At 40.5% G+C, this 17,042-nt stretch overlaps 1 protein-coding gene and 1 long non-coding RNA gene across 14 annotated transcripts in view; one reads left to right on the top strand and one right to left on the bottom strand.

Moving 5' to 3' along the window:
* Window positions 1–17,042, top strand: part of macf1a (microtubule actin crosslinking factor 1a) — a 535,539-nt gene that overhangs the window by 82,357 nt on the left and 436,140 nt on the right. The gene's annotated exons all lie outside the window — the stretch shown is intronic.
* LOC138741930 (uncharacterized) overlaps window positions 1–17,042 on the bottom strand; it is a 103,898-nt gene that overhangs the window by 14,056 nt on the left and 72,800 nt on the right. The window contains exon 3 of one of the 2 annotated variants that reach the window (XR_011343895.1): window positions 9,933–10,075. The exons of the other annotated variant lie outside the window; for it this stretch is intronic. This is a non-coding gene — a long non-coding RNA (uncharacterized lncRNA). Of the gene's footprint in view, window positions 1–9,932; window positions 10,076–17,042 lie in introns of those variants that run through there. 2 annotated transcript variants of the gene reach the window in all.

The raw sequence follows: 17,042 nt of genomic DNA, 5'->3' as shown, positions 1-17,042 counted from the left end.
CAGGAGGTTCAATCGCTCAAATAAATAATGCAGATGATAAAGGGCATACTTGCCTATTGGATCTAGTCAAATAGGCAAATAGCGCCTTTGGAAGACTACACAAAAGAGTCTGGAAAAACAACCAACTGAAAAACCTCACAAAGATAAGCATATACAGAGCCGATGTCATACCCACACTCCTGTTCGGCTCCGAATCATGGGTCCTCTACCGGCATCACCTACGGCTCCTAGAACGCTTCCACCAGCGTTGTCTCCGCTCCATCCTCAACATCCATTGGAGCGCTTTCATCCCTAACGTCGAAGTACTCGAGATGGCAGAGGTCGACAGCATCGAGTCCACGCTGCTGAAGATCCAGCTGCGCTGGGTGGGTCACGTCTCCAGAATGGAGGACCATCGCCTTCCCAAGATCGTGTTATATGGCGAGCTCTCCACTGGCCACCGTGACAGTGGTGCACCAAAGAAAAGGTACAAGGACTACCTAAAGAAATCTCATGGTGCCTGCCACATTGACCACCGCCAGTGGGCTGATATCGCCTCAAACCGTGCATCTTGGCGCCTCACAGTTTGGCGGGCAGCAACCTCCTTTGAAGAAGACCGCAGAGCCCACCTCACTGACAAAAGGCAAAGGAGGAAAAACCCAACACCCAACCCCAACCAACCATTTTTCCCCTGCAGCCGCTGCAACCGTGTCTGCCTGTCCCGCATCAGACTTGTCAGCCACAAACGAGCCTGCAGCTGACGTGGACTTTTACCCCCTCCATAAATCTTCGTCCGCGAAGCCAAGCCAAAGAATGGAAACAATGTGGAAACCTGCCCATTCATAATGACATTAGATTTGGGGTTATTGTATAAAGCTTTAACCCAATTTATAAAGTGGACCTATCTCAAATTTCTCAAAACACCTTAAGCAAAAATCCCACTGTAGTCGATCAAACACTTTTGCTTTCAAGACCACTGCCACACTCAAACCTCCCTTCTTTTGCGTTAAATGTATTATGCTAAGTAACCTAGTTACATTATTTGCAGATTTTCTCTTTCACAAAGCCTGTCTAATACATATGTATCAATTTTAATAAAAAAATTAATCAACCTATTAGCTAAAACTTTGCAATTATCTTATAATCTACGTTTAACAAAGAAATTGGTCTATAAGGTGCTGGTTTTAAAGGAACTTATTGATACAGTATTACTGTTATTATTTCAGTAGAGAAAGTATTCAGGAGTTTTTGCGTCACCTGTTCTAATGCATTCATAAGAGGAGGAAATAATAAATCCTTAAATTCTTTATAAATCAATCCTCTCCCAGATATTTTATTACATTGTGTGACAGAGTATATAGAGGTGTTTGGGAGATAAATTGGGAAAGGTTTATTAGAGCAGGCCACACACAAAGACTTTAAAACACAGAACATTTGCAGGAGCTTTTGCGAGAGTGCTCGGACTCATGATGGAATGTTTGTAAAGGCAACAAATGTAACAACTGGCAGTAGCAGCTTTGTCTGGAAAACAGAACTTGCTGTCTGGAAGTTCATGTGATCTTTGCAGGCAGAGAGCAGAAATAAAGAGGCTTTGTTCCCAGAGAGGAGGGAGAGAGAGAAAGAGTGCCCAAGAGACTTCACTAATGGATTGTTGTTTAAAAAAGAAACAGATTAAAGAACTCGGAGGAGTAGGTTCAGAGCTACAGGCTGCTTGGGAGTGCTGTTTGCCATTCTAAGAAGGTCATGTGGTTTTTGCAAGCAGAGAGGGAGTCAAACAGGCTTTTCTCAGAGAAAGAGTGAGAGAGAGAGAGGGAGATCAGTTCTGCAGTTTTACAGTTAGCAGCAACAGCTTGGACTGGAACAGGACTAGCTGGCAAGCTTGAGGAAAACCCCATTTGGAAGACCGGTTGTGAGTTCTTAGTTCAGCCTGGTCAGAGCTCTTGTGGTTCATACAAAAGGAGAGGACTGGCTGCTTATTGTTTAACTTGAAATAAGTGAGACAGAAAGGAACTCTGTGGTGACCTGAAAGAAAGAGGTTATCATCTGAAAAACCCTGATGGGAAAAGACACTTAAGTGGCTCATCAGAAGGAATCAGTTGTGGGTGTCCAGTGAACAACAAATCTCTCTCTGACAACTGACAAGAACCTTCCTGAGCAGTAACCATTTTCCTTTCTAGCGTCAAAGCCTGGTAAACTTCATAAATCTTAAATTCTGTGCACAATATAAGAATTGCCTGCAACCAGTGATCTTGGAAGAATGAGAAGTGAGATTGGACTGTGAACCAAAGAACTTTTCCGAACTTACACGCACATTACATACACGTGCGCTTAGAATTAGAAGGGGGGTTAAGTGAGGTTAGTCAAGTCAACGGTGATAAGATCAAGTTTGATTCTGTTTTCATGTTTAAAGATAATTAAAAGCAACTTTTGTTTAAGTGGCCATTTGTCTTGGTGAATATCCCAAATAGGAATGGTGGTTCCTCCAATGGCGACTTTCACAAAAAAGTCTCCAGAACCCTTCGATTTCTCAAAGCCACAGGAGTGGGAGAAGTAGATAAGAAGATTTGAGTGCTTCAGACTGGCAAGTTGTTTAAATAATTCCTCTGAGGCTAACCAAGTGAATATGCTGGTATACTGCATGGGGGATGAGGCCGACGATGTACTACGAGGCCTAGACTTCACAGGCACGCAGTGGGAGCAATACGATGCAGTACGGAGAGGAGAGTTCAATTATTATTTAATGCCTAAGAAGAATGTAATTTACGAACGGGTGAAATTTAACAAGAGCCTGCAGAAACAGTGGAAGCGTTCATTACAGTCTTGTATGCACTGACAGAGAACTGTGAATATGTGGACCTGCACGACAAACATTGATGCAACAGATCAGTAGTGGGTCCAAGAGATTCATCACTGTCGGAGAGGATGCAACTCGACAAAGACCTCACCCTCATGGCTAGACAGAGGCGATAAAGCAGCAGCAAACCAACTTGTGAGAAATGTGTGCAAGCAAACTGGCGGTAGACGCAGTGCAACTTAAGAGAGGAAGACAGCAGAAGTTTAAAGGCAAAGGGCAGACACCAGGAGAGCAAAAAGTTAAAATAATGACGCAAAAAGTTAAAATAAAGACATGCTCTAAGTGCCAAATACTACCTTTCCACCCAGCATTTCAATGCCCAGCCAGGAGTGCAGAATGTCACAACTGCGGCAAACGAGGACACTACAGAAAAATCTATAGGTCAACTCGCATGGTGAATGGGGTAGCGGAGGAGGTGGACAGATTGTTCCTCGGAGAAATAGCATCAGGCAGGGAGCCCTGGATGACCAACATTAATGTAGGAGGCAGCAAAGTGGGCATGGGCCGATGTTATAGCCACTCCTGAGCAGGTGTTTAAAATAATTATACCCGGAGACGGCAAGCTAGGAAAAACACAGAAGCCACTCTTTGTTCCGGGGGTAATGTAATTGATGGTCCTGGGATCAGTAAAAGAAACACTCTTATACAGAGAGAAGAGCACCACAGAAGAAGTGCATTTGGTGAGAGGTTTGTAAGCGGCGCTGTTGAGCAGACCAGCTTCGGAGAGACTCCTGTTAGTGGCCAGATTGGATGCCCCAGACCAGGAGATGGTCAGGAAGACATACCCCAAACTTTGTATGGACTTGGGCTAGTACAGAAGCTGTACGTCATTAAACTGAAGCCTGATGTAAATAATTTGCTCTGAAAGTACCTTTAAGTACCATTGCCGTTCATGGACAAAGTGAAGAGAGAGCTTGAAAGAATGGAGAAGCGTGGAGTTATCTCCCTACAGATTGGTGTTGTAGCACTAAAAAAGAATAAAGAAGATGTTCACATTTGTGTGGACTTGACATCCTTGAATGGATCAGTGTCCAGAGAAAAGTTTATACTTCATTCGGTGGAACAAACCCTAGGCATGCTCACTGGTGCACAATATTTTACTAAGTTGGATGCGAAAATGGGATTTTGGTAAATACCTTTGTCCAAAAAATCAGCTTTCTATACGACATTTATCACGCCATTAGGGCGTTACTATTTCAACCACCTACCTTTTGGTATCTCCTCTGCCCCTGAACACTTCCAGAACAGAATGGTGACCGAGGTTACCACAGGCCTGGAAGGAGTTGTCTGCCACATGATGATTTGGGGGACCAAGAAAGACCAACACAACAAGGGTCTATGCAGTCCTAGAATGAGCAGAAAGAGCAGGGGTCACTTCAACATAGTGAAGTGTGAATTTGGAAGAAAACAGGTGAAATTTATAGGCTACATCATCTCAGAAGACAGCATTGAGGCCAGACCCAGACAAGTCCAGTGCAGGACATGAAGGAGCTGACAAACATTAGTGAGTTGAGAAGTTTCCTTGGTATGGTGAACCAACTAGGGAAGTTCATAGCAAACCTTGCTGAAAAGGACAAACCTCTGAGAGACCTGTTGTCCAAGGAAAACCAGTGGAGCTGTAGGCATGAGCAACAGAGGACATTTAATAACCTCAAGCGAGAGTTATTATCCACACCTACTTAAGTTGTATGATCCAAATAGGAAACTGAAAATATCTGCTGATGCTTCATCATAGAAGGATGGAGTCGATTGGTCACCAGTCGCTTATGCTTCCAGATTGCTAACAGAAACAGAGCAATGGTATGGAAAAAGAGGCAGACACTGACTTGGGCTTGCGAGGGATTCAATGATTTTATTTTGGGTCTACATTTCAAGTTGGAGACTGTCCTCAAGGTACTTGTGAGTCTGCTAGATGGGCAAGTGCTGGATTAGCTGCCACCACAGATACAGAGGTTCAGGATGAGGCTCATGAGATAATCTTACACTATCTCACACACACCAGGGAAGAGCCTCACAACTGCGGATACAGTTTCTTGCTCCCCACTACAAGACAGAACTATGAGTGCTGACTAAGATCTCATGAAGGGCACCAATATTTATGTAGAGATGGTGATGGAAAACTTCCCAACAAGTGACGGGTACCTGACAGAGCTCTGAGAGCAACTATGTCCTGACAATGTGTGCGCACAAGTCATGAAGTACTGCATTGGAGGCTGGCCAGGCAGAAACCAGTTGCAAGGACCAGTCAAATACTACTGGCAAGAGAGGGCCATTCTGAGTGTGCACAATAGACTACTCCTGCGTGATTCATTATTCCAGCTAACATATGGAACAAGGTACTCGAGGAAAATTCATGAGGGCCACCAGGGGGTTGTAAAGTGCCGGAAGTGTGCCAATCAAACAGTGTGGTGCTCGGATCTGAGTAATCAAATAAGCGACATTGACTTGCGGTACAGAGAGTGGATCCAGGAAAGGACAAACATCAGAAAACCGCTGATGCTGAATAAATTCCCTGACAGGCCATGGCAAAAACTTGGCGCAGACTTAGTTATTTTTGGAGAGAACACATACTTATTAGAGATAGACTATTTCTCTAGATTCAAAGAAATGTCACAACTCAGCCTGACACGAACTACTGATGTAATTGTTGATTTTAAATAGATGTTTGCACGACATTCCAGGGACGTCAGTAAGCGACGATGGTCCACAATTCTCTGGACAAAACATGAAGGCCTTTGCAGCGGATTACAGGTTCAAGCATGTGATCAGTAGCCCCAAGCATCCACAAAGCAATGGCGAGGCAGAGCGAGCAGTGCAAACAGTGAAGAACCTGCTCGAGAAAGCAAAAGACCCTTATCGTGTACTTTTGGCATACAGAGCCACACCACTGAGCAGTGGCTACAGTCCAGCCCAATTGCTAATGGGATGTCGCCTTTGCACATCTTTACCAACCCTTGCAGAGAGGTTGCAGCTGGAACTCCCAGACCTCCTCCAACTCCAGAACAAGGAGAGGGAGAAGAGGTGTAAGAATGCGAGATGGTATAACGAGAGACACAGAATGACCTGGAAAAGCTGGCACCAGGAGATGAGATATGGATCTCCGATGCAAGACAGCAAGGTACATTAACTTTCATGCACCGCAGCCCATGGTCGTACATGGTTAGTGGACCTCAACGGTCACTGAGACAGAATCACCGACATCTCATTCCCATAACAGTCTCCAGGTGAAAAACAACAAGAGCATGGGCTGGAAATGGACTCTCCTGCAAAGGCAGGTCCAGAGACTCTGCCGACTGAAACAGGTTTGCCAGACATAATAAGAACGAGATCTGGATGAGAAGTAAAGAGACTGCAGAGACTGAATCTGTATAGACTGTAAAACACCCAGAGTCAAAGACTTGTGTGTTGTAAATGTTTATATGTGTATTTGTATTGGAATGTGTAAAGGTAACTGTAGCAGGTGAAGCAACCGAAAAGGGGGCTTCGAACACAAAGCAAGGGGGGCTGTGGTGTAGCACTATTGGTGGGACATTGAGCAGGCCAGGGATGTCACGGGGTGGGACTTCCACATCTTGGAGAGAAAGGCTCAGAACTAGCAGGGAAAAGCCTGGGTATGTAGATATTCACTAAGTGTATGGTAAAATAAAGGAAGCTACGAATGTGATTCCTGGCTCAAGGTCATTTTTATAACGAGTGTGTCTGAACCCAACATGACATACAGCTCCAACAAATCAAAAGCTTGACCATTGAAGACACCAGAGGCCACTTGATTGGCATCTACTTCCACCCCCCACCCCCCCTCCCCCCACCACAACCATTTATTCCCTTCACCAACAATCCACTGTGCACAAAATTTGTTGGAGTTAATCACCTAGGCTCCCTCAGCAGCACCTCCCAAATGTGCAACTGGTGTTTAAGAAAGACAAGGACAACAGGAACCTTTGGGTCACAAATTGCACAATAATCTGTCTGAGAAATTGTTCTTTAGTTATCACATAGTGTGCTGTCTGCCGAAAGTTTAAATCCTCCTCCTGCTGGAGAAGGATTAAGTTAATATAGCGAAGGGGGGATGAAAATTCATGCAGAAAGACAGAGATGCAATGGACCAAAGCAAAAGTTAGAAAAATAAAAGTAAGAGCCAAAAGACACAAAGATTACTAGATTCGACAAGGACAATGGATGGAAGCTCAATTTCTATGAATACCCGTAATATTCAAAGCCTGGTTAATGAACCTGTGACCAAAATCAATGCAAAGGGGTAAGAGTTGGTGAACATTATAGAAATGTGGTAACAGATTGGAGATGATTGGAAATTAATATTCAAAATATCAGGCTATACAGAAGGATTATGCACCAAAGTAAAGAAGGTGGGATAATGCTCTGAATTATGGATGTGATCAGGGTGATAGTGAGACGATGCAAGATCTAAGAAACAGAATGTTGAATCCTTCTGGTAGAGTTTAGGGATAAAAGGAAATGATAATTGGGAATAGTCTATTGGCTACCAAATAATATTGCAGGGACGTGGGCAATGCAGCAAGAAAACTGATGCATGCAAGATGGAATGGCAGTTGACGTGGGGACTGTGCATTGGGTGAATCAAGTGATTGCTTGCTTGAGCAGCATGCTGCTGAACTGATGAGATGTTAAGGATGCAATACAAGGCAAGTGGTTCGATGCATTCGCTATTACTAAAGCGATGCCAAGGAAACTAGTGGACTTAAAAGCAGAATAGTCCTCTGTTCCTGATTGCCACTTCTTTCAGCGTGCTAGGATGAATTCAGAGGTTCCAGAAGAGATGTAGGTAGTTTACTTGCTTGAGAAAGGATGTACTGATTGCAGGTACTGTGGAAGAGGTTCCAGAGATCAGAAAGAGATTGATTTGGTTGTGACCATACCATTTGGAATTCAGAAGAATAAGAGGGGACCTCTATAGAAATGTATAAAATAATGAAAGGGATAGGCAAGATAGAGGCCGATAATTGTTTGCATGGGTAGGTGAGACCGGGATTAAGGGACATAACCTCAAGATTGAGGGGAGTAGATTTTGGGCAGATTAGATAAACTGCTTTCACTCGAACAGTGAATTTGTGGAATTCTCAGCCCAAGGAAGCATTTAGAATCTACTTCATTAAATACATTTAAGACTCGGTTTAAATTTTGCAAAGACGAACTTAGGATTATGTTGAAAAAGTAGTCATGTGGAGCTGAGTCCATGGTCATATGAGCCATGATCTTATTCAATGGTGACCTGGCTCAATGGACCAGATGCCCTACTCCTGCCTCGATTTCTTGTGCAGGACTTGGGTTCTACCACTACATCAAAGCATTAGCGGTGAACACAATTTTTGGCCTTGCTAGTGAAGCCCACATCCTAAAAATGAATAAATTTGAATAGCAGGTTACACAGTATTCTTTTTGGCAAAGATGTACAGGTCTCACCAATTCTTTTTTAACTTTGTCATACCTTGACAAAGGGCTCAGGCCCAAACCGTTATGTATCTTTGCCATAAAGAACATTGAGTGGCCAGAGTTTCGCCAACACTTTTGTGCTTTGAACTACAATCACAGCATCTGCAGTTTCTTGTTAAAATTGCCCTTTTTTTGCCAGCATATCATTTTCCCTTCTTCCTTGGGTGGATAATATTATTTACATTTAGCTCTTTGTTTTATGAAGGAATTGAATAACCTCATGAATCTCTGATTCTTAACGATTGTCACAACTATTTATTTTTTGAACTTCTATCTCTAATATGTTGACTTCAATTTCTACCTTTAAAATCTAAGGAAATTTAAAATATTGCATGTTTATTTGAATGATAATATAATACTGCATGATAAATCCTATCTAAATCCTTTAATGGTAAAAATGCTTAAATTCTGGAACTCTTAGGTACTTTCTTTAATCTACTCCTATCCAAAGCTAATGTGTGTACATTTCTTTATCATTATCAAATTAAGAATGAAGTTGTCATGTATATTGTACAGCGTTCATATGCACTGACAATCTTTCTTGCTTGCTGTTGAACAGATACTTAAAAACAACAAAAAAAAAACAAAAGAAATTATAATGCACTCAATTGAAAGGTCAAAAATTTTTCTGGCAGGAAAAAGTGACATGCCAATAGTAATTTGAAATTTCACCAATTTCACTTGATTCAGTTTGTTTCTAAGTTGCAGTAGTTATATAAATTATGGTTCTGATTTTTTTTCTGAGCTTTTTAAAAATTGATTGAAATTTCCTGCGCCGACACTCTGGATGCCAGCATATCGAATCGTGTAGTCTTGTGCATTTCCTATTTGGATAAATTAAAGCTTGAGCAATTTTTGATAAATATATTTGGGCATAAATTTTAATAGTTTATTTTTCAAGTTCCGATAATGGTTATTTGTCTAATGACCTGATTTTACTCTTGAAGCATAAACTGCAAATTTTAAAGTTGTATATCATCATCTGCTGAATATGCCTGGATGAAACTTAAACTGTCTGATGGTCAATTGTTATCTTGAAGCTGAACTTTAATTTGTTTACTATATTTGGAAATTCATTTACTAAGTATTTGAGCAGCAAGCGTGTTGATACTTCAATGTGGGACAATATGATAAGTGTGCAGTATTTAGAATCTTCATGTAACAAAATTGGGTGGGTCATGTTTATTTAACACATCAATGCTTGCAGAATATATTAAGAAAACCTAATTTGGTTTTCTACCAAATGTCATAAATGTGACATTAAATAATTTTGCTTATTGAAATTTAAAATCCAAATTGCAATTTAAATCAAAACTTACAACCTGCAGTGGATTAAACCATTTTATTTGCAAAATTAAGGCACTTCCTTGATTTTATTGACGTTGCAATGCTCTAAATGAAATGGAAGTTGTAGTTTGTCTCTCATCTATTTTTCTTCCCACTGCCACCCCCCCCCCCCAATACCACTTCCCTGGCCCCAATCCCTTGCATTGAGTTCTGTGGGTGCCTGAACAGAATGTAGATGAGAGAAAGTGGCAAGATACTATGCCCACTTACACAGAGTATTATCATTCAGAAGATGATAATGCTTCCAATAAATTAGGTCATATCAACACTTAGGAATAGAAATAGTTTATTTGGAAAGGGTTGGCAGGTCTTCGATGCTGAATTGGTAGAAGCAGCCATACACCAAGAAATGATGATAAGATTGCAATCCTTAGTGAAGCCCCATGTCTTAAGGATTTACAGCAAGGGAGAATCTTCAATAAGCTGTAAGGAAAATGTGCACAAAGATTCTGTGTACTTATAGCTGCCTTGATTGTGAGCATTTCAAGATTTTTGCACAAATTTCCATTAGCCTTTATATGAATAACCACTGTGTTGAAAGGTGGACTCTGCAAACCACCTCACTACGTTCATCCAGGTGAGCAACAAATTGCATGTTTTGGTGGCTCTCTTTACTAAAAGTTTGTCTTGGGTACAATCTCTGTTTATGGTGTAGTATGTAACCCTTGTGTTCTTCATTGAAAATACCAATTTGAATTTTAAATACTAGCATTCTACAGTAGTTGCATATTTGCAACTGGGAATAAAGTCACAAAAGACATGCATAAATTCAATAAATCTAAATTAGAGTACTGAATAAATCAGAATAAATGTGGTTACAACCCCTGCTGACTGGATTTGAGACCATCCTGCATGGAACACATTTGGTAAGCAGAGGACAATAATCTGAAGCTTGGCCACTACCTCATTCAGCCTCTGTCTTTAGACCCTTTTCCATTGGCATTCCAGTTAATTGGATGTGCCTGTCCTGGAATAGGAAGCTCCATGTGCCGTTTCTACTGGGACACTAATTGCTTTTCCACTGAACACAACTCATCCTCAGGGATCAGAGTGTTCTACCTTCAACTGGAAATGGGTGACTTCCTGCTGTCCCTTTTCCACCAGTTTTATCAGCACGCTGGCGTCAATGAATGCTGAGGTTATGAATAGGGGCAGAGGCGGTTAATTCCCAGCGTGAAGTGACATCACTTCACGCTGGAGTTCAAATAGTGTTCCTTTTCCACTGGACCCTGTCCCAGTAAATTCCAAGTTAATTACTGGGACAGGGTGCTAGTGGAAAAAGAGATACTGATTTGCTATTTTGATTCTTGTATTACATCACAAGCTATGAAATGACAGCAGATTACTCAGTCTTTGCTGATGACCTCCACAGAGCACTGGTGCACTCATGCATATTTCCTGAGAACAAGAGATGATTATCTGCAGGCGCTTGGAATAGTGAGAAAATTTGGTGGGGTGGGGGTGGGGGAGTGGAACATTCTCAAATTATAGTACTGTGGCGGCACACCACTCGGCAGGTGAACTAGCCCCACTTGTAATCCACGCAGCAGGGAGCCGGCCAAAATGGTGCCGTCGGGGGGGGTTTCCCCTTCTTCTCAGCCCGCGCTGGGGGAACCACGTGACACCTGGGTGACATCAGCGTCCCTCAACGTGGTTCTCAGCAGGTCCAGGCTGGGAGTATAAGTCCAGCCCAGCAGCCTGCAATAGATCAGTTCTACTTTCTGAGCTTAACTCGTCTGGTTGTGTTCTTTCAGTAGCAGTGTAGCTGGCGCTACAGTACCTCAATTCTGGGGCAAGAGATTTCAGGTTGAAGTGCAAACATTTCATTTCTTTCTGGATTAATAGTTAACTGAGCTCCAAACTGGTGGGATTTGAGTACAAAGCTGAAAATGCATCTTGTTTTACAGTTAATTGGCAAATACAAGCTTTATTTATCTGTGAGATCAATGGGCAAGATGTGGGGATTATTTGACAGTTGAGTAGGACTGTGCAGCATCTAGAATCATTGGGCCTGTTTTGTGATTTTATTTTAAGCCTAGCTTGACAATACTGACCACGTTGACATTCTGGGTTGGTTCTCTTTGGCCCCTATCTCTCGAAGCCCTTCCTATCTATATCTGTCCAAATTTCTTTTGAATATCAAAATTGTACCCACTTCTATAGATTCTTCTGACAACATATTCCAGATACAGACTATCCTCTGAGTGGAAAAAATTGGCCTTTGGGTCCCTATTAAATTTCATCTTAAACCTAATCCCTCTAGTTCAAGAATAATCTACCCCAGAGAAAATAATTGAGAGTTCACTTTATCCATGCCCATCGTGTTTTTGTACTCCTCCTAGATTTCCAAATCTTAAGGAATAAGACCCAATCTACCAGGCACTCTCCAAAACTCAACCTCTCAAATCGTGGTGTGATCATGCTCCATGTTTTGTATTTGGTACCCTGCCAATTGAAGACATGTCTGCCAGACGCCTTCATCAAACTGCCCATCTGAGTCACCACTTTCAGGAAACAATGTACAGTCTCTCTGTTTCACAACACTCTCCAGGGTTCAAGCTTTTACTGTAAAAATCCTACCCTTTGACTTGCCAAAGTGAAACACCTCACACTTGTCAGAGTTAAATTCCATTTGCCACTCAGCTGCCACCTTTGTAACTGATTTGGATCCAGTTGTATACTTGGATACTATTCTTTGCTATTTCCAGTTTTGGTGTTATCTGCAAATTTGATAACTATGTTAACATTGTCGTTCCAAATTGTTAATTTGCATAGCAAACAAAAATGGACCCAGTATCAATCCCTACGACACATATCTCAACACACGGTGTGTTTTCATAACAGCATGCAATATCCTTAGAGTGTGGTATTTGGTGAGTTAATTTGCTCTCAGGTGGGATTTTAATCGACTCGTAGGTGGACCAAATCAATTTACCAATAATATTGCAGAGAATGAATCACTGGAGCATACAAGAGATCTAAAATCTAGAAGAGAATGTGAAGAGCAAAGAAAGGAAAAGATAATTGTAGATAATGTGTTGTGCAATGCCAAAAGATTAATAATCTAATGGAGGAATGTATGCAAGTGTAGTCATAACATGATAGAATCTTATTTCGAATGGTTTATTGTTTGATCTGAAATTGGGATTTTAAATGAAAAAGAAGTGACCAGAAATGGGCATGAATGACTCCATCTGGGTTTTATGGGTCTGTGGTATCTAAATGATACTAATGTGAAGACTTTTTAGTTCTGACGAGGCAGTTAGTGGATAATTTGTGAGGAGGTCTGCTGCTGCTCCTGCCATTTAGGTAGGGTTTCTGTTTGCTTTCAATTGAGCATTATGGACCAGAGATTCCTAAGAGTTGATTGGAATGTTTCTTCTGATGAGAGACGTTTTGAGCATTTTTTAAAAAATCAGATCATGTTTGGCTGCAGCAAGTAAGAATTCTGGTGCACATTGTACAATGTATATGACAATACACTCTTCATCCTCTTGTGTGTTCTGTGTAATGTTACTGACTTCTCATGACAGAGCTTGGAATGATGCCTGGTTTTGGAATTCTGCTGTAAAGGTATATGACTGGCAAGATCTGCATAGTGTAGCTGAAGTGAAACTACAGTCTCAGAGGCTTGGGAGAGGACATGTGCTTTCGTTTTCTTGTCCTTCCAGTAAATTTACAGAACTTTGGAGTCATCGAAACATAGAAACATAGAAGATAGAAGCAGGAGTAGGTCATTCGACCCTTTGAGCCTGCTCCGCCATTCAACGAGATCATGGCTGATCTTAAAGTTCAGTACCCCGTCCCCGCCTTCTCTCCGTAACCTTTAATACCCTTATACTGAAGAAATATATCTAATTCCCTCTTAAATACATTTAATGAACCTGTCTCTACTGCCCTCTGTGGCAATGAATTCCACAGATTCACCACCCTCTGGGGAAAAAAATTCCTCCTCATCTCGGTCCTAAATGGTTTGCCTATTATCCTCAAACCATGGCCCCGGGTTCTGGATTTTCCCATCCTTGGAAACATCCCATCTGCATCCATTCTGTCCACTACTGCCAGAATTTTATAGGTCTCTATGAGATCCCCTCTCAATCTTCTAAACTCCAGCGAGTACAATCCCAATTTGCACAATCTTTCCTTTGATGCCTATCTTGTTTTGGCCTCAAAAGCAAGAGTGCAGAAGTAACTGCTGACTGGCATACATTGAGGTTTGGGCTATGACTGACGTCTTGATCTTCATCTTTTTCCTAACTTAAAAAATGCCAGTGCTGCTGTAACCCAGGGGAGTGAAGACACCGCTCCTCTGCATTGTTTTACTGCGCAGTCCTACCAACAACTCTGTATAGGCTTTTTAAACATCTTGCAGATTTGGGAAATAGGCGCCTATGCTTTGCAGCATATGCTTCAAGGTGTTACAGACTCCAGGGAAGCAGAGGACCGGTGTAGGGCAACAGAAAATGGGGAGAGCATTTCTCCACCACCCTCCTGGACCCTGTTTGATAAGCAGAGGGGGAGGGTGGCGGAACACAATGGCGTAGGGGGAGGAGGTGGAATTACAACTCTCCCATGGATTAATATATTAAGCCCAAATTAAAAATTAATTTTAAATTTAAAATACATTAAAGTGCTCCGGAGTTTATTGAGAAGCTTCAGGACATGGCACTCATAGGAAAGAAAGTAACAAAAGAGAAAACAATGTAATGGTGCTAAAAAAAATTGAGCAAGAACATCCTACCTTTCAGCTGGAGCCTGGCCTCAAGTTCCAAAGGCCCCACAACAGACTCGTACGATGACTGTTTACTTCCAGCCAAAATGAGCGCCACCTTCCGAGGACACCAGTAAAGATGGCGCTGGGTTGATTTAGATCTCCCCTCAATAATATACTAACATTATGCACATATGCAAAGGTTTATTTATTTCCATGCATGTCTGAAGAAGATTATGCATTGGAATGGTTGCTCCATAGCACCATTCCTAGTAGTGCTGGTGGAGTGAAGGAACTGCAGGCAGATATACTAGACATGCCAGAGCTGTCAGGAATACTTGAATTTTTGACAGCTGGTGATCAAGAGAAGGGAGATCAAGAAGAATCAGATCAAGATGATCAAGATTCTGGAGAAGAAATACCGGGGGCTTCAGGTTTTGGAAAAAAGAACCAAATACAAAAGATCTTACTAATAATGGGTCAATATCAAGTTATAAGGGTTGATATTAGAGATGTTGGATCTGAAATGAAGGAAGTTAAAAGTAAAATGTTGAGGTGTGCTTCAGAGATGAAGGAAGTTAAAGCAACAGTTCAAAGAGTTGATTTGGATCTGCAGAGAGTTAATAATGATATGGATATTCATTATGAGAGAATTGAAAGAGTTGAACATTTGGATATGCTCTGGGGAAAAAAACAAGAAAGAAATGATGGATAAGATAGATATGTTGGAAAATCAAAGAGGACGGAATAATGTTAAGATTGTCAGACTTGAAGATTTTGAAGGAAGTGGCAATCTTGTGGAATTTTTTTCAAAAATGGAATTTTGGGAGAAGAAAATTTTCCAAATGGAATTGAATGGGAAAGGACTCAGAGATTTATGGAGGAAACCACTGCCAAATCAGCCTCCTAGAGCTATATTGATTAAATGTCTATGATATTCAAGACAAAGAGAAAAAATTAAGATTGGTGGTTCAGAAAGCAAGGCAGAACATGAGACCTATGGTTATTGATGGAAATAAAATGTTCTTTTATGCAGATTTAAGTAAAGCAATGATCGATAGAAGAAACAATCCAGTGAAGGCGATTCTTTGGAAGAAAAACTCTAAGTTTACTTTTAGATATCCAGCTACATTGAGGGTGTTTTTGGTGAATGAATGACACAAGTTCTTTATGGATCAAGAAGCATTATAATTTGCAGAATTACTTCCTACTATTAAGGAAGAGCATCATGAATTGTTGGGTTTTCAGTCCTCAGCGAGATGTTCAAAGAGAGATGCTGTGAATCAAAATTACACCGAAGAAAGTTGTGGCAAAGTAGATTGCAAGCTGTCAAGAGGAGTCTCAGTTGGAGTCGGAATCTCAGATGAAAGTGTCTTTAATTGATGATGATCAAGATAATCTGGATTTGAAGTGGCAGGCGATTTATTATTTCCTAATGTGTAACTAATTAATTCTTCCTGGGGAGGGGGGGGGGTGTTGGATGTTCTGCCTTCCTTGCTTGCATGACCAATATGGTGGAGGGAACGACTGCTGTTATATTTTTATTCAGCACTTGTTGGGGGGGGGGGGTGGTTTATAATTTTTAAGTATTAATTTTCTTGTTTGGTTTTATGGATTTTTCTTTAAAAAAAAACATTTTCTATTTTCTTTTTAAGGGACAGAGATGTACACAGGAGTTGGTTTGAGTTGATAAAGAGACCTGGGAGAATGGTTGGGGTTGGAAGAGATTTTGATTTGGGATAATGGATGATAAAAACAAATTACATTTTTTTTTAGTTTTAATGTTAACAGGCTAGTTAACAGACTAAATAGTACATTTAAAAGGAAAAGAATATTGTTATATGAAAAAGATGAAGGCTGAAATTGCATTTTCACAAGAAACTAATTTTACAGAAAAAGAACATTCTAAATTAAAAAGGGATTGGGTGGGCCAAGTTATCACTTCATCTTTTAATTCTAAAGCAAGAGGGATGGCTATATTAATTTTTTTTTAAATTACCAGTAAAATGTGTTTTGATTAATTGTCAGATTTATTCTGAAATGTGGACACATTAATATTTATGTACCAAATATAGATGGTGAAGATTTTTATAAAGAATACTTTTTTTTTACTCTTAGCAGAAGTGAAGGAAGAGATTTTAATAGGAGGAAATATTGTTGTCTTGATCTATTGTTGGATAAATCAACTAAAACGGTAATGAGAGCTAAAGCAGTGAAGGCTGTATTAAGTTTTATAAAGCAATGAAATTTAGTTGATATTTGGCATAAGTTGAATTATAGAGAAGGAGACTTTTTATTCACATAGACATGATTCTTATTCAAGAATAGATTTTAAAAAAATGATCAGCACAGTTACAAAGAAGGATGACTAAAGTTGAGTATAAAGCAAGAATACTTTGATCATTTGCCACTTTTATTGATCAGTTCAACTTTAGAGGAAGGAAATATACCCGATAGATGGAGGTTTAATACTGCATTATTAAAAAGAGTAGATTTTTGAAAAATATATATAAGAACGAAAATTCAATTATTTTTCCAAGTTAATTGATAATAAATATTTGGGATGCATTAAAATCATATGTGAAGTCAAATAATAAGTTACTCAACTAAAATTTTTAGAAAATTGGTAAAAATGTGGTATTAAGAAAACTAAAGATTGTTTTGAAGCTGGGTAATTTA

This window comes from Narcine bancroftii, chromosome 8 (genome assembly GCF_036971445.1).
Source record: "Narcine bancroftii isolate sNarBan1 chromosome 8, sNarBan1.hap1, whole genome shotgun sequence".
NCBI classification, from domain to species: domain Eukaryota; kingdom Metazoa; phylum Chordata; class Chondrichthyes; order Torpediniformes; family Narcinidae; genus Narcine; species Narcine bancroftii.
Note: the sequence above shows the minus strand (reverse complement) of the source record. Positions and strands in the feature narration are given on the sequence as shown.